General features: G+C 37.9%; 1 protein-coding gene across 2 annotated transcripts in view; it reads left to right on the top strand.

Moving 5' to 3' along the window:
- The window catches only part of SLC25A36 (solute carrier family 25 member 36), a 40,935-nt gene that overhangs the window by 689 nt on the left and 24,224 nt on the right, over nucleotides 1–16,022 (top strand). The window lies entirely within an intron of this gene.

The raw sequence follows: 16,022 nt of genomic DNA, 5'->3' as shown, positions 1-16,022 counted from the left end.
CGCTCACGCCCCGCCTCGGATCTCCGGCAGCTGATTTCCGGGCCCTCCTCGGCCCCGGTGGGTCGTCAGGGGGCTTCCGGCGCCAACTGGAAGGCTTTGGGGTTCTGTCGCCCGCAATAGCTGTAGGTTTCTAGGTCTTGGAAAATTTCCTTTCTCCAGGTTGCGAGATGCGCTACAAAGCGACAGTGCTTCTGGGGTCGGATTCTGTTCCTGAGAACCAGGCGTCTTGTACAGCCGCTGCTTTTCGTCAGCTTAAAAGGAGAAAGTGGGGGGTAGGGGAGAAGTCAGAAGCTTTGGCAGTAGTTACTGTGTGTACAAGATTAAGACTAAACTTAAAGTCTCAGTTCCCTGATTGCCAGCTTGAGTACTACAGATCTTTTGTTCACCCAGTTTAGTCTCCTTTTTAGGTGGTTCTTTCCAAATTATTTGGAGAGTCGTAACAATTTTAAATTTAGGAGTTACTTTTTATCTGTAGGATCACAGTCTTATCAAAAATGGCTACGGAGAATTATGCTGAGGCGCTTTGCTGCCATTATGACCATATAAAGTCGCATCCCTTTAAAGCATACAGTTTGTTTTTAAATCGATTACTTTAAGAATATTAAAGTAATACATAGGCGGTTCTATTCACAGTGGCTTGATTGGAGTTAAACGTGTGGACTCTATTGCCAGTGATGACAGTACTTTCCTCGAGTTGGCACATTCATTGAACATTTATTGTACACCAGTTATGGGCCAGGCACTGTTCTGGCATTAAAATACTTTTCATTTAATACTGTTCGTTTAATTCGTGAGACACGGTTTAGGCAGGGTTTGCTTTCTATATTTCTGATACGTAAGAATAATCTTGGCAAATTAAATCATTTCTTAAAAACGATTAGCCATGTAGATGTTCTTGTAAAGATGTGCAAGTAATTGGGTTCCCTCCTATAATTAGATCATAAGGTAATTTTTGAAAGTTAGGATACCACGCATCTACTTCTGGCCACTATTTTGGGTGAAAAATGGACACGCTTTTTGATTTTAATTCATCTTCATCTGTAAAATGAAGACGTTGTACTAAGTGATCTCTAAGGCCCTATTCTAGGTCCTAACATTTTTATTGCTCTGCATTCAAGATTCAGATGTCAAGTTTTGTTTAAAATTTACTTGAAATGTTAGCTTGATTGCACTAACTTCCCAGTTTGGATTAGGATCATCAGCCACGTTGTTGTTACTAATGCCTGTCAAGGCCCTTATGGTTAGCGTTTTCTTTAAAAACAGAAATGGGGCATTTTTGCAGCATCTAAACCCAAATAGATTTAGGAGCCCCTCTACCCCCCAAAAAAGAACCTAGCATATGCAGGTTTTTTAGAGTATTAAATGAAGTACTTGTTTATAGGTCCTGACACAAGATAGGTACTCAGCCTTATAAATTTTCTTCTTTTGCATCCCATTTCGCTTTCATGTTTATATGTGGTCTCATAAGTCATTTCAGTAAAACTTGGCTTACCTTTTTTAGAGAAACAGTAGAACTAGGAAGGATGGTAAAGATCATCTGGTTTTGCCCCTTCAAAATATGGGAAAATACCAAGGTATAAAAAATTTACCCAACATTAAACAGCTTTTCATACATGTAAAATGAGAGTTAAAATTATCTCTGAAGAACCTCCCAGCTCTATATTAAATGAAATCATTTAGAATAGATTTCTGTATAAAATTTCTGTAGAATATTTTGGAAGTCTGTATGCTAAGCATTATGGAAATGCAAACTGAGTTGTGGGTAACATTGTTCTTAATTGAAGATGTCTAGTATATCTCAAAGTTGCATATTTAGGCAATCATTTTTTGGAGGTTCTTCATAGAAAACTAGATTTCATTTTTTTATCATGATAGAATTATGTAAATTAGGAGTTAGGAAACTTATTTTTTACTTTAATAATAACAAGATAGAGACAAGGCGAGAGATCTTTTTATTAGCCGTTGTGCAATAACCAATAACCTTTCACAGTGGCATTTAATCTTTAGACAAAAATTGTCTTAAGGTGGAGCCTTTGGATTGTTTTCCTGATGGTTATAATCGTATTTATTCAAATATGTGTTTATCAAGATCTCAGATTTCTAGTAGCCTTATAGATGTATTATTAAATCAGGAAAACTTGAAACAGACTAGCACTGGACCTTGGGTCTGGGTGACCGACTCACATGCATAACTCGTGCTTTCTTTAACACACCCTTTGGTCCCATTATGTTTTTGTCAGGGTTAATATTCAGAGTTTGTAAGGTCATCGGTTAGGTTGATTGAGTTACGGAGGCTACTCACAACTGCCCCAAAAGGGTGTAAATATGATTTAATTTTAGCTATGCTTTTAATAACACTATATGTTTGTGTATGAAGACGTAAGCAGTATGTTTTTAAATTCTTTTATAGATCTACATTGTTTAGTTGTGTGTCAGCTGCATATGTCCACCAAGAGGCAGTTTGGGTTTTTTTCCATTTGAGAGAGAGATTGCCTCAAATGGGAGGAATAAACCTTCAACATTTAAGTGGATGAATTTCCTTCCTTTGTAGCTCCTGTGACAGCGAGAGCTTAATACATATAGTTAGTAATTTCAGATTATCTAAGAAATGGTTTATTTTTATATCCTGGAATTAATCAATCCATTCATTTATCAAATCATTTATTTTTCATTTATTCAGGAAGAAACTCCATTTGGGTGTCAGATAATGTTGATTCTGTAGAAATTTTGTCATAATATTTGTTAAATTACTTGCACCTGTTTCCTTGTAAAATCAGGGCAGAAGTAAACTACTTAAAAGTATAATGTGGTTTATTTACACTTGGTCTACATTTTTTATTAGCCTTATTTCCATAATTTTTATAACCTTTTTCTTTTTTTTCTTTTTAAAAATACATTTTAATTCTTACTAATAGATTGCAAGACTAAGGTAATTTGCTTATCCTGATGTATTCTCAAACTTATTTTCCTGTAAGGGGTTTAGTGTAGTATAGCATTGTGGGTCAGGGACGCCTGGGAGTTTCCAAGACCTTTTTGGTGGTCTGAGACATTAAAGCTCTTCTCATAAAAATACTAACACATTATTTGCCTTTTCACTGTGTTGACATTTGGACTGATGGTGCAAAAACAATGACTGGTGAAGCTGCTGTTACCTTAGCATACATCAAGGCAGCATCACCAGACTGTGCTAGTAGTCACTAGCACTTGCAATTTAAAAACACAGGGTCTCTTAATAATGTTTTTGAAGCAGTAAAAATTAATGTTTTAAATCTTGACTCTTGGGATTTCCCTGGTGGTCCCGTGGTTAAGATTCCACGCTTCCACTGCAGGGAACGTGGGTTCAATCCCTGGTCAAGGAACTAAGATCCCACATGCCACATGGCACGGCCCCAAAACAAAAAATCTTGACTCTTGAGTACACATCTTCATTTCATATTCTGTTTGGCAAATGGGAAACATGAGTAAAGCATTTCTACAATTGTTTCATCCTCAAGCTGAACTAGCCTCTTTTTTCATGAGAACCAGTCTTAAAAGAACAATTGATAGAGAGACTATGACAATTCAGACTTGAATATTTGTCAGATATTTTCTCAAAAAATGAAAGAAGTGGGCCTGTTGGTTCAAGAAAAACCACAACAAATGATAACATTTGTTGCCATATGATAAAATTTGAGTTTTCAAGCAAAAATTAGAATTTTTGAAATCTTTTTATTTTTATCGTTTATTTATTTATTTATGGCTGCGTTGGGTCTTCGTTGTTGCATGCAGGCTTTCTCTAGTTTCAGTGAGCGAGGGCTACTCTTCATTGTGGTGCGCGGGATTCTCATTGCTGTGGCTTCTCCTGTTGCTGAGCATGGGCTCTAGGCACATGGGCTTCAGTAGTTGTGGCTCGCGGGCTCTAGAGCGTAGGCTCAGTAGTTGTGGCGCACGGCTTAGTTGCTCTGCAGCATGTGAGATCTTCCGGGACCAGGGCTCAAACCCATGTCCCCTGCATTGGCAGGCGGATTCTTAACCACTGCGCCACCAGGGAAGTCCCTTGAAATCTTGAATAGATAGAAAATGTAATTTTTAAAATATTGTATCACAAAACGTATCTACACTTGGAAGACCTGTATAATCCAGTGAACCAATATTTTTCAAATAACCAATGCATGATGTTATAAAGTAGTGCATAGGTAAAAGATTCAGAATGTAAAATAAAGCAATGGATTTTAATGTAACAATATGAAAAGTTTATTGGTATAGTTCAGATTCCATATTGCAGCTAATTTCAAGAGCCTACCACATGCCCAGTTTCACTGTAATATTGAAAGATATCCACAGTTATCTGAAAGGGGGCGTTGAATTGTTACACTAAAAGATTTCAGTGCCATGGTTGGGGAAAAAGTAGAGTAGGATAAAGGGGAATAATGGGGGTGCACTGTAGTTCTAAGGAGGAGGACAGTGGAGTCTTTGAGAAGGTGACTTTTGAACGAAGACCTGGAGAGGAGAGAGTTAACTATTCAGAGGGAACAGGCCTCTTCCTAAGTAGGGTAGGAGCACTGAAATGAGGCAAGTATAGCCAGAGTAGTAGGCTATTGTTAGGCCATTGAAGATCTTTTGCTTTTCTGAAATGGGAAGAGTCATTGCAGGAGTTTTAAAGCCAAATTCTGGTCGTACCATGCTTAGAATAGACTGTACATAGGGCAGGGCCAGAAGTAGGGAAATGATTTGGCTACTGGAGTAATCAAAGTGAGAGGTAACGGTTCTTCAGAGAAGGTTGTAATGTACTGTATGTGGTGTGTGAAGAAAAGTCAAGAATAACTCCAAGGTTTTTAGTTTAGGCACCTAGAGGGAGGGAATTGCTGTTAACTGAGATGGGAAGGAAGGTTGTGGATGGAATAAGGTTGGGGGAAGATCAGTATGTAGTTCCATTTAAGACGAAAATTTGAGAAGTAGAGAAGCAAAAAGCCAGTTGTTTAGGTGGCTGGTTATATTAGGTAACTCCAGGAAGGAGCTCTGGACTAGAGATAACACATTTAATAGTTGGTGGAACATAGATGATGACATGAGCCTAGACGAGGTCAGTAAGGGAGTGAATATAGAGCAGAAGAGAGGAAATTTCAGCAAAAGAGATCAGCAGCAGAGCAGGAACCAGCAAAGTAGACTTAAAAAGTGCCCAAGAAAATGTGTTCTGAAAGTCAAGTGAAGAAACAAATATACAGTATTTAGGAAGGACATGTGTTATTGTCCATTAAGATGAGGTCTGAGAGCTATTAATTATTGAATTTAACAATTGTGGAGACCTTTGGTTACCTTGATCAGCAGTTTCCAAAGCAGAGCAGGGGGAGGGAAATCTGATGGGAGTGGGAGAGAAATTAGAGACAGTAAATAGGATTTTGAGATTTGTTACAAAGGGGGATCAAAGAAACAAAACAGTAATTTGGGTGGGCGGTGTTACTTTTACTAAAACTACCACATACCCTCAGCATATTTTGCTTCTGTAGTGAATTTTAGTCTTGATATCATTGTTTTTCCTTACGTTGAAGACTATACATCCACATCTTGGGCTGTATCATAATGGCTTACTTCTGTGTTTCCATGTTTATCAAAGTTGTTGGTTAACATTTTCTTTTTTTTTTTCAGTTTATCAGTGTTTTGATTTTGCTTTAGTATCTCAAATAAGCCTAGCTTGTTAATTTTTTTCCTGCATGAGAAACACTACATGTACCCCCCCAGCCAAATACCATTATTTTCATCCACTCTCATATCTGACTTTTCATAAGTTAGTCTGTCGAGTATGTAGAATATGTCCTTCATTCTTCAAGAACTTGTTTCTTGCCTGAACATTAAAGCTTCAGAAGAAATAACCTCTACAAATATACTATCAGAGAAACAATCTTTAGTAAGACTTTCTAAATGATTTTTATGGAATTTCAGAGACAGGCTACATGTTTTGAGATTGCAACTCTATAGCTAACATTTTTTTTTAATTTTTTAAAATATTTATCTAATTTTGGCTGTGTCGTGTCTTAGTTGCAGCAGGAGGGCTCTTCGTTGCTGCACGCGGGCTTCTCTCTTAATTGTGGTGCCCAGTCTCCAGAGCATGTGGGCTCAGTAGTTGTAGCACGCAGCTTAGTTGGCCCATGGCATGTGAGATCTTAGTTCCCTGACCAGGGATTGAACCCTTGTCCCCTGCATTGGAAGGCGGATTCTTAACCACTGGACCACTAGGGAAGTCCCTATAGCTAACATTTTAATGAATCTCTTTCTTAGTGGTATTTCTTAATATGACTAATGCCCTAATTAGGAAATTACAGGGGAGTGTTACCTGCAGCAGAAAAATGACAAAATATTTTAACCTATTCACTTTGCTTTACAAAGCTAGACACTGCAGTTGTCTGACAAAATAGTTTTGTTTAATGTTAACAGAAATATATTTCTAAAGTACCTGCATATACATATATATGTGTGTATATACGTACATACACATACACACAAATATTGTGGACCCAGTCAGAATAGATTTTGTCCATTTATAAATTAACTTTGCCTATTCAGAACAAGTGTCCTGATCCATACATGCTCAAAAGGTCAGAATCAAAGATATATGTGTAACAGCCACAGTCTTAGAATCCCATTTCTTTTCCTTGACCCATGCTTTCCTTAGCAGAAACCTGGGGCACCTTAAATTCCTCCATAGGTGTGGCTAGTTAAGTTCTTTAAAGCCAGGGGAACTGAATCTAGTGGTTCAGGCCCTTGAGGCTATCCTGCTGATCAGGTTTTGCATCTGCACTGACCTAGGGATTTATGACTCTTGGCATCATGGCTGAACTGATCTGCTTGTTACTAATATTTACTTAGTGAACAATTTCTTTTTCCCCTTCCCTATCTTCCCCCAACCTCCCACATTTCTGATTCTTGTGTTGCTGTAACTTGGGTGAGGGAGAGTATCTTAGGGCCCTCAGAGTCCTTTCTCTTTCTTAAAGATCTGTTTTTCCAGATTGTTTCATTTTGTTTTTTTTTAACCAGTTTCTTGGTTCCATTGTGCCTAGCTTCAAAAAAAAAAATTTTTTTTTCCATTCTAAGCAGCTTTTAGCCATTGCTTTACTCAGGGGATCCATAGCCCTTGAGTAGTTAGAACCCCTGGCATGTCAAAAAATTTTATCTTCATTATATACAGTAAACAAGTAGAAGCCACACTTGAAAGTTCTGACACATTTACTCCCGAATTACCATAGGCTAAAAATGTGTCTACATTCCAGTAAATTCCTGGGGTGACTTGATTTACTTATTGTATAATTTCTCAAACATCATGAAAATAGAATAGTTTTAAATGTCTTGTAAAGGTGTTTCGTGATAACCATGTTAAACAATCCTTAAATATTCTCTAAAATCAATGCATAGTTACATGATAACCTGACTCTCACCAAGCAACCTTGGCCTCATATCTTTAAAAGGTATGACATTTGCCTTTGAAACTTTAAAATTGGCATTGATCCAAATAGTTTTACGAAGAACACATAGTTGAGATTTTCTAATGTGGATATACCAAGGGTATAGGGGCATTTTACAGTTTTATTTGATTCATAACCTTAGAAACCTCCTTTCTAGATTTTTTTTTTTTTTTTTAATTTTTGGCTGCATTGAGTCTTCATTGCTATGTGTGGGCTTTCTCTAGTTGTGGCGAGCGGGGGCTACTCTTAGTTGCGGTGCACGGGCTTCTCATTGCAGTGGCTTCTCTTGTTGTGGAGCACGGGCTCTAGGCACATGGGCTTCAGTAGTTGTGGCACGCAGGCTCAGTAGTTGTGGCTCGCGGGCTCAGTAGTTGTGGCTCACCGGCTTAGTTGCTCCACGGCATGTGGGATCTTCCCAGGCCAGGGCTCGAACCCATGTCCCCTGCATTGGCAGGCGGATTCTTAACCACTGCGCCACCAGGGAAGTCCCCTTTCTAGATTTTTGATATTACAGAATAACACATTTATATGCTCTTCTTCTATCAAACTTGGCTGTTCTCTCCTTGGAATTCTTTGCTAATTGAAGCATTTAAAGCAAATGAATGAGAGACTTTGAATTGTAACTTTTTCTTTTACCAGTAAAGCATCCAACTTAATACTTTCGTTAGTAGCAAATTACATTGGTGACACCTTGCAATTGATCTTGACACATTGGCCACATCACTGGATCAGGAGGGACTCAGGACCAGCTAGAAGGCTAGAAATAAAATGAGGCCCTGCTTTAAGGCACTTGCAGTGTGGATTGTGAGGGGAAATATAAGAGGAAGTTTAGAATGTAGAACCAGTGAGACTTGAGGATAGTCGGATATCAGAAGGCCTCTTTATCCTTTGATCTCCCTTCGAACTGATGATCGTTAGCCTCCAATACCGCAGGAGCATGCTTGGTGTGTTAAACTCTAATAATTAGAATTAGAGCAGAGGCCAGTATGGTTGGAACAGAGTGAGTGAGAAGGTGGATAGTAGATGAGATCAGGAGGAATCAGGGAAGATCAGATTGTGTTAGATCTTGTAGGCCATTGTGAGGACTTTGACTTTTATTCTGAATGACATAGGAAGTCTTTGGAAAGTTTTGAGCAGAGGAGTGACTTAATCTGACAAGATTTTAATACAGTCACTCTTATGTATTGAAGATACATTGGAGGGAGTGGGGTAAGGGTAGAAGAAGAGAGACACTAATTAGGAGGTTAGTCCAGTAACTTCGACAAAATATTGTGGCTTAGACCAGGGTGGAAATGTTGAGAGGTGGTCAAGATTCTGGATTGATTTTGGAGTTCTGAGTCAAAGACACTGGCGCAAATACATCATTTTTTCATGGAGTCCATTGGGTCCCAGAAACATCAACCACATTCTCCAGTTAAAAACCCGTGCTGTTTTTAAAGGATACTTACTGCTAAAATTATGATTAAACATTTATTTAAAAATAAAGAAGTTTATACGTATAGTTACAAAAAAAGCTGCTGAAATAAAAACCGTTTCCCTGCCCCCTTCCCCCATGTCTCCTTACCAGCGGGAACTTCTTATTTTATCTGCTTAATAGTTAGGTTTGGCATAGAATTCTAGAATAAGTAATCTTCTGCAGTTGTTGAGTAGTGTGATGCTATTATGACTTTTCCTGTGTTTGCGACCTTTTGCTCTTTCTAGAAATTCATGAGATCTTTGTCTCCAGTATAATGAAAGATTGCAATATTGTAACTTGATGTGGGTTTTTTGCATCCATTGTACCCGCTAAACCTGAGCTCACAGTTTGAGTTCGTGTGCTTCAGAAAATTAGCCTTCTGCCCTGGAATACAGTTTTACCCATGGTGGGGAGGAAGAGAATACCACCTGGGTATCCTAGCTTTGCTACATTACCCATCAGCCAGTCCTTCTGTTTTAAATTCTTAGCCTTACCTCCATCTTGAGTACTTGGTGCACTTAGTCATTAGGCCTGTTGTAAGGAGTTCAGCAGGGCAAAACTGTTTGCTTCTCTCTGGTATTTGTTTCTGCAAGCCTTTCTTCCTCTTTGCCAAGGCAGTTAATCCTTCCCATTTGATTCATTGCTTGAAATCGTGTTAATTTCTCCTCTTTGTCCTTGTGGCATTTTCCTTTAGACAGTGAGTTTTGACATGGTGAAGAGATAAATCTAATGTAATTAATCCTGCTTTCATACATAGAGATTTTTAAATGTTTATTGACAGCAGTAGTTTTGTTCTCTACATCAATTATGATGATTTCAGTGTACAAAATAATTACTTTAAAATGACTAAGATAAAAAGCAGCATGAGAAACACTGGAGCGTCACTCCTGTACTACATACCTATTGCATTTTATAATGTAAAACTGCTTCAGGACAGTGTAAGTGCTTGTGTATACACCCACTTAAACCGCCCTCCCCCCGCAGCTCTGTACAGTTTAGATCGTCATGTATTTTATTTATTGAAGTGTTTTTTTTAGGAATCATAGTATATATGTCTGTCGTCTGCCATAAAGTATTTGTAATAGTTCTGTTAAAAAATTTAGTTGCTGGGCTTCCCTGGTGATGCAGTTGTTGAGAGTCCGCCTGCCGATGCAGGGGATACGGGTTCGTGCCCCGGTCCGGGAAGATCCCACATGCCGCGGAGCGGCTGGGCCTGTGAGCCATGGCCACTGAGCCTGCGCGTCCGGAGCCTGTGCTCCGCAACGGGAGAGACCGTAACGGTGAGAGGCCCGCGTACTGCCAAAAAAAAAAATTAAAAAATTTAGTGGCTATAATCAGTAATAGATGCTGACAACTTAAGTAGCTAATGCTTATTGAGTACTTTCTATGTGTCATGTCATGGGTTATATCATTATCGTATATTATCCTTACAACAAGCCTGTGAGGCATAGATACTGTTCTTCCCTGGTAGGTTGGTTGGTTGTTTTCTTTGTGTAATGTGTTTATTCTCTCGGAACCAGGAATGACTGAGTATGATATAGGTAGTCATTCCTGTGAATGTGCTAACTTTGCTTTTTGCTTTTGTTTATTTTAATTATGCAAGTAATTCATGTTCATTGTGAAAACCAAGGACATATTCTTTAGGTTTTACAGAATATAAATTTGCATGTTTATTACAAATTTGGGGTCTATTGGGGTTTATGTTCAATAAGCTTATGTAAATATATTAAACAGCTTTCAAAAAGCTAGGCAAATTTGAATTAAAAACAAATATGAGTTACTATAAATAAATCACTACTGTAGTGTGAATACAGTGTGGTCTACCATGTAGGCTCTCTTGAGTTCTGTAGTATATACTAAAGTGTATACTGTGATGATTCATATCTCTTACTATGTAGCCTCAACAATTAACATAAAAAAACTATGGCTTCTGTTTTTAAGATTCTCCTTGGGCCTTATATATAATTAGGGGGTTTTTTTGTTGTTGTTTTTTTAAGAAGATGTTGAGGGTAGGAGTTTGTTTATTTATTTTTGCTGGGTCTACTTTTCTGTGCGAGGGCTTTCTCTAGTTGTGGCAAGCGGCGGCCACTCTTCATCGCGGTGTGTGGGGCCTCTCACTATCGCGGCCTCTCGTTGCGGAGCACAGGCTCAGTAGTTGTGGCTCACGGACCTAGTTGCTCCGCGGTATGTGGGATCTTCCCAGACCAGGGCTCGAACCCATATCCCCTGCATTAGCAGGCAGATTCTCAGCCACTGCGCCACCAGGGAAGCCCTATAATTAGGTTTTTAAGCCTATTTCATAGCTGCTTAAAAATATCAGTTTCTTATTCATTGAGTGTAGAACTCTCCGTTGGCCTGCTTAATTTTGTTTCAGATCTTTTATGGCCCTACTATTTGTCTAATTGACGCTTGATTTCTGAAAATATAATCATGGTTTTGATCTTTTCTTTGGGGGGATTAAATTTTTTAATTTCCTATTTAAAGTCATAAATGGAATTTTTGAGAAATACTAATTTTTTGGTTTCCCAGTACATAAAAAGGTTTGCTTATACTATACTGTAGTCTATTAAGTGTTCAATAGCATTATGTCTAAAAAAAACAACATATATACCTTAATTTAAAAATACAGATGACCTGGGGACTTCCCTGGTGGCGCAGTGGTTAAGAATCTGCCTGCCAATGCAGGGGACACAGGTTCGATCCCTGGTCCGGGAAGATCCCATGTGCCGCGAAGCAACTAAGCCCGTGTGCCACAACTACTGAGCCCGAGCACCACAACTACTGAAGCCCGTGTGCCTAGAGCCCGTGCTCCGCAATAAGAGAAGCCACCACAGTGAGAAGCCCGCACACCACAACACGGGTTTGAACTGCACAGGTTCACTTATAGGCAGATTTTTTTCAGTAAATGCATACCATAGGACTACACAACCCATGGTTGGTTGAATCCACAAATGTGGAGCCACGGATACAGGAGGGCTGACTATATAGTTATACGTGGATTTTTGACTGTACAGAGGATCGGCACCCCTAACACCCAGGTTATTCAAGGATCAAATGTATTTGATTGCTGGGAATTCCCTGGCTGTCCAGTGGTTAGAACTCCGCGCTTCCACTGCAGGGGGCATGGGTTTGATCCCTGGTTGGGGAACTAAGATCCTGCAAGCCGCGAGGCGCTGCCAATAAAATAAAATTTAAAAAACCCAAATGTATTGATACTTGATTGTTAAAAAATGCTAACCATCATCTAACAACACAGCTGCCACAGACCTTCAATTTATTAAAAAACGCAATACTTGTGGGACACAATAAAATGATGTATGCCTATACTATAATCAAAACATAGGACATTTCTGTTATCCCAGGAATTTCTCCATGCCCTTTGCAGTCAGTTATTCCCACCTCAGCTGCCTCTTGGTGACCACTGATCTTACTTCTGTTCTAGTTTTTTTGCCTTTTACAGAATGTCATAAAAATGAAAATGTTACAAAATGAAAGCCTTTTGTGCTGTTTTTTTTCAGTTAGCATAATGTTTTTGAGATTCATCCAGGTTGCTGCTTTTTATTACAGAGCAGTAGTCCATTGTATGAATAGACCACAGTCTGTTTATCCTTCATCAGTTGATGGACATTTTGGTTGTTTCCAGTTTTTGGCTATTAAGAGTAAAGCTGCTGTAAACGTTCATGGACAGGTCTTTGTGTGGACATATACAGGCATAGCACGTTTTATTGCACTTTGCTTTATTGTATTTTGAAGATAATGCCTTTTTTTTTTAAAACAAAGGTTTGTGGCAACGCTGTGTTGAGCAAGTCTATCAGAACCATTTTCCCAACAGCATTTTTATTTCTTTGCTCATACCCTTTTTCTGTCCTATCACATTTTCCCACGATTTTCCATTCTTCATCAAACCTAGCATAAAAATGCTCAGTTTTAGCCACTTCTTAGGGTCTTCATTTTCTTATAAAGTTTTACACATAAAACTTAAATAAATTGTATGCTTTTCTCTCTTTCTTTTTAAATTGAAGTATAGTTGATTTACAGTGTTGTATTTGTTTCTTGTGTTCGGCAAAGTGATTGTTATTTTTATATATATACTTTTCAGATTCTTTCCCATTACAGTTTATTACAAGATATTGAATATAGTTTCCTGTGCTGTACAGTAGGACCTTGTTGTTTATTTTATATATACTGGTTTGTATCTGCTAATGCCAAACTCTAATTTATCCCTCTCTCTCCCTTTCCCCTTTGGTAACCATAAGTTTATTTGTAAGTTCATTTGTTGCATTTTTTTAGATTCCACATAGAAGTGATATCATATATTTGTCTTTTTGTCTGACTTCCTTCACTTAGTATGATAATCTCTAGGTCCATCCAGTGTTGCTGCAGATGGCGTTATTTCATTTTTTTTTTCATGGCTGAGTAACATTCCATTGTGTATATAATACCACCTCTTCTTTATCCATTCATCTGTTTATGGACATTTAGGTTGCTTCCATGTCTTAGCTATTGTAAATAGGGCTGCTATGAACATTGGGTGCATGTATCTTTTTGAATTAGAGTTTTCTCCAGATACATGCCCAAGAGTGGGATTGCTAGATCATATGGTAACTCTATTTTTAGTTTTTTAAGAATCTCCATACTGTTCTCCATAGTGGCTGCACCAATTTACATTCCCACCAACAACGAAGGAGGATTCCCTTTTCTCCACACCCTCTCCAGCATGTATTATTTGTAGACTTTTTGATGATAGCCATTCTGACTGGTATAAGGTGATACCTCATGGTAATTTTGATTTGCATTTCTCTGATAAGTAGTGATGTTGAGCTTCTTTTAATGTGCCTGTTGGCCCTCTGTATGTCTTCTTTGGAGAAATGTCTATTTAGGTCTTTTGCCCATTTTTTGATTAGGTTGTTTTTTTTTTGATATTGAGTTGTATGAGCTATTTGTACATTTTGGAAATTAATACCTTGTCAGTTGCATCATCTGCAAATATTTTCTCCCATTTCTGTAGGTTGTCTTTTTTTTTTTTTTTTTTTTTGCCGTATGCGGGCCTCTCACTGTTGTGGCCCCTCCCGTCGCAGAGCGCAGGCTCAGCGGCCATGGCTCACGGACCCAGCCGCTCTGCGGCATGTGGGATCTTCCCGGACCGGGGCATGAACCCGTGTCCCCTGCATCGGCAGGCGGACGGACTCTAAACCACTGCGCCACCAGGGAAGCCCTGTAGGTTGTCTTTTCGTTTTGTTTATGGTTTCCTTCACTGTGCAAAAGCCTTCACTGTGCAAAAGCTTATAAATTTGTTGTTTATAGAATGGATAAACAACAAGGTCCTACTCTTATAGTACAGGAACTGTATTCAATATCCTGTGATAAACCATAATGGAAAAGAATATGAAAAAGAATGTAAATATATATGTATGACTGAATCACTTTGCTGTACAGTAAAAATTAACACAACATTGTAAATCAACTATATGTCAATAAAATAAATTTTAAAAAGAAACTCATCTGTTTTTTCAAGGCAAAAAACTTACAAGTTTGATCAGCATTTTTAAAAATTAAGATGTACTTTTTTTAGACATAATGCTATTATTGCACACTTAATATACTACAGTATAGTGTAAACATAACTTTTATATGCACTAAAAAAGCAAAAAATTCATGTGACTCAATTTATTGTGGTAGTCACTGTATTGGGATGGTCTGGAACTGAATCTACAATCTCTCTAAGTATGCCTGTATGTGTTGATTTTTCCCAGGTCAACACCTTAGGAGTGGGATTGCAGGGATGTACAGCAGTAATATGTTTAACTTTGTAAGAAACCACCAGACTTTTTCTCAAACTGTGACTTTTTTTTTTTCTCCAAAATCTACCATTTTGTGGGAATTCCCTGGTGTTCCAGTGGTTAGGACTCTGCACTTTGACTGCTGGGCCGGGGTTCAATACCTGGTTAGGGAACTGAGATCCTGCAAGCCACACAGTGTGGCCCCCCCAGAAAAAAAAATCTACCATTTTGCATTCCCACCAGCAGTGTTTGAGGTTTCTAGTTGTTCTGTATCAACACTTGTTATTGTCAGTCTTTTTAATTTTATCCATTAGTAAGATGTGCAGTGTACCTCATTGAGGTTTTAATTAGCATTTTCCTGATGAAAAATGATTTTGAAAAATCTTTGTTTATTTGTATCCATATATCTTTGTTGAAGTATCTGTTCGTCTTTTTTTAGTTGTTTTTATTTTTGAGTTTTGTTTCTGAATATAAGTACTTACAAGATAAGTGTTTTGCAAATAGTTCTCTCAGACTGTGGTTTGTTTTTTTCATTTTCTTAACAGTTTCTTTCAGAGTGTGGAAATTTTAAACTTTGGTGAAGTCCAGTTTATCAGTTTTTTTCTTTTATGATTCATGTGTTTGCTTTTTGTTGTTCAATCTAAGAAATATGTGCCTAACCCAAAGTCAAAAAGATTTTTCTCCAAATGTTTCCTTCTAGAAGTTTTGTATAGTCCATTTTGAGTTACTTTTTAAAATATGATATGAGGTAAGAATCAAGTTTCATTTTACATGTGGATGTTCTCTGTTTTTCATTTGTTGTGTTAATTTTTCACTTTTATTGCATAAAGTTTGTTTCAGTTTTATTTTCTTGATGGCATGTACTGTTAAAGTAATATGAAATACTCTTATTAATGATTTCTTGTCCTAACTTTTTTTGGAATGATATTGTTTTCATGCCTGCTTTCCTTTTATTATATCTTTTGTATATACACATTTTTTAAATTCTATACGTAGAATTGTTTAGTATCTTTCTGTGGTGGGCTGTCTTTCTTCTTGCTCTAATGCCTGTTTTGGAGGTCCAGGTTACTTCTGACTCAGTCTGCTTTTCTCTTTCAATGCAGTAAGAGGTCTCTTGAGTGATTTTCCTCTGGTTAGAAAACAGTTCTCAGAACTCCATTGAGTAACTATTAATGCTTTAAGAGAAAATTATTTTCCAGTTTTGCATTTAAAAAGAATAAATTACTCAGCCTGTCTCTTACATACTTTCAAAAAGTTTAAATAATATCCTTTAAGAGCTTGTATTTTGTTGCTGTTTTGGTGATCAGTCCTTATATTTAAATTGGATTCTCCTAGCTAAGCCTACCTACT

Source organism: Tursiops truncatus, chromosome 4 (genome assembly GCF_011762595.2).
Source record: "Tursiops truncatus isolate mTurTru1 chromosome 4, mTurTru1.mat.Y, whole genome shotgun sequence".
Classification (NCBI taxonomy): Eukaryota; Metazoa; Chordata; class Mammalia; order Artiodactyla; family Delphinidae; genus Tursiops; species Tursiops truncatus.
This window is presented reverse-complemented; position numbering and strand designations above follow the sequence as displayed.